The following is a 2,500-nucleotide window of genomic DNA, read 5'->3' as shown; positions in this document are numbered from 1 at the left end:
ACCTAACTGTGGCTGTACCAGTTTATCGCTTAACCTAACTGTGGCTGTACCAGTTTATCGCTTAACCTAACTGTGGCTGTACCAGTTTATCGCTTAACCTAACTGTGGCTGTACCAGTTTATCGCTTAACCTAACTGTGGCTGTACCAGTTTATCGCTTAACCTAACTGTGGCTGTACCAGTTTATCGCTTAACCTAACTGTGGCTGTACCAGTTTATCGCTTAACCTAACTGTGGCTGTACCAGTTTATCGCTTAACCTAACTGTGGCTGTACCAGATTATCGCTTAACCTAACTGTGGCTGTACCAGATTATCGCTTAACCTAACTGTGGCTGTACCAGATTATCGCTTAACCTAACTGTGGCTGTACCAGATTATCGCTTAACCTAACTCAATTTGTCCCTTAACCTAACTCAATTTGTCCCTTAACCTAACTCAAGTTGTCCCTTAACCTAACTCAAGTTGTCCCTTAACCTAACTCAAGTTGTCCCTTAACCTAACTCAAGTTGTCCCTTAACCTAACTCAAGTTGTCCCTTAACCTAACTCAAGTAGTCCCTTAACCTAACTCAATTTGTCCCTTAACCTAACTCAAGTTGTCCCTTAACCTAACTCAAGTTGTCCCTTAACCTAACTCAAGTTGTCCCTTAACCTAACTCAAGTTGTCCCTTAACCTAACTCAATTTGTCCCTTAACCTAACTCAAGTTGTCCCTTAACCTAACTCAATTTGTCCCTTAACCTAACTCAATTTGTCCCTTAACCTAACTCAATTTGTCCCTTAACCTAACTCAAGTTGTCCCTTAACCTAACTCAAGTTGTCCCTTAACCTAACTCAAGTTGTCCCTTAACCTAACTCAAGTTGTCCCTTAACCTAACTCAAGTTGTCCCTTAACCTAACTCAAGTTGTCCCTTAACCTAACTCAAGTTGTCCCTTAACCTAACTCAAGTTGTCCCTTAACCTAACTCAATTTGTCCCTTAACCTAACTCAATTTGTCCCTTAACCTAACTCAAGTTGTCCCTTAACCTAACTCAATTTGTCCCTTAACCTAACTCAATTTGTCCCTTAACCTAACTCAAGTTGTCCCTTAACCTAACTCAAGTTGTCCCTTAACCTAACTCAAGTTGTCCCTTAACCTAACTCAAGTTGTCCCTTAACCTAACTCAAGTTGTCCCTTAACCTAACTCAAGTTGTCCCTTAACCTAACTCAAGTTGTCCCTTAACCTAACTCAAGTTGTCCCTTAACCTAACTCAAGTTGTCCCTTAACCTAACTCAAGTTGTCCCTTAACCTAACTCAATTTGTCCCTTAACCTAACTCAAGTTGTCCCTTAACCTAACTCAATTTGTCCCTTAACCTAACTCAATTTGTCCCTTAACCTAACTCAATTTGTCCCTTAACCTAACTCAATTTGTCCCTTAACCTAACTCAATTTGTCCCTTAACCTAACTCAATTTGTCCCTTAACCTAACTCAATTTGTCCCTTAACCTAACTCAATTTGTCCCTTAACCTAACTCAATTTGTCCCTTAACCTAACTCAAGTTGTCCCTTAACCTAACTCAAGTTGTCCCTTAACCTAACTCAAGTTGTCCCTTAACCTAACTCAAGTTGTCCCTTAACCTAACTCAAGTTGTCCCTTAACCTAACTCAAGTTGTCCCTTAACCTAACTCAAGTTGTCCCTTAACCTAACTCAAGTTGTCCCTTAACCTAACCCACGTTGTCCCTTAACCTAACCCACGTTGTCCCTTAACCTAACCCACGTTGTCCCTTAACCTAACCCACGTTGTCCCTTAACCTAACCCACGTTGTCCCTTAACCTAACCCACGTTGTCCCTTAACCTAACCCACGTTGTCCCTTAACCTAACCGACGTTGTCCCTTAACCTAACCGACGTTGTCCCTTAACCTAACCCACGTTGTCCCTTAACCTAACCCACGTTGTCCCTTAACCTAACCCACGTTGTCCCTTAACCTAACCCACGTTGTCCCTTAACCTAACCCACGTTGTCCCTTAACCTAACCCACGTTGTCCCTTAACCTAACCCACGTTGTCCCTTAACCTAACCCACGTTGTCCCTTAACCTAACCCACGTTGTCCCTTAACCTAACCCACGTTGTCCCTTAACCTAACCCACGTTGTCCCTTAACCTAACCCACGTTGTCCCTTAACCTAACCCACGTTGTCCCTTAACCTAACCCACGTTGTCCCTTAACCTAACCCACGTTGTCCCTTTGCCTAACATAGTTCACTGCTCGGAATCTCTGGTGTCGTTGTTATCCTCATGTAGATGTCTTGCGAGTGTTGCTTACTTTCCACATATTCCTGCTATCCACTGTCAATTGTACTGCAATAGGACTATATCGCCGACCCCCCCCCCCTCCCCCCCCTCTGTCCCCCTCTGTCCCCCTCTTTGTGTCTCTGTCCTCTCAAGCTGGTCGGTCTGGCGTTTGAGTGTTAAATGAGCCTCGCAGCTGTTCAGTTGCATTCAGATGTCGACGCCC

This window comes from Schistocerca gregaria, unplaced genomic scaffold (assembly GCF_023897955.1).
Source record: "Schistocerca gregaria isolate iqSchGreg1 unplaced genomic scaffold, iqSchGreg1.2 ptg000689l, whole genome shotgun sequence".
Taxonomy (NCBI): Eukaryota; Metazoa; Arthropoda; class Insecta; order Orthoptera; family Acrididae; genus Schistocerca; species Schistocerca gregaria.
Note: the sequence above shows the minus strand (reverse complement) of the source record.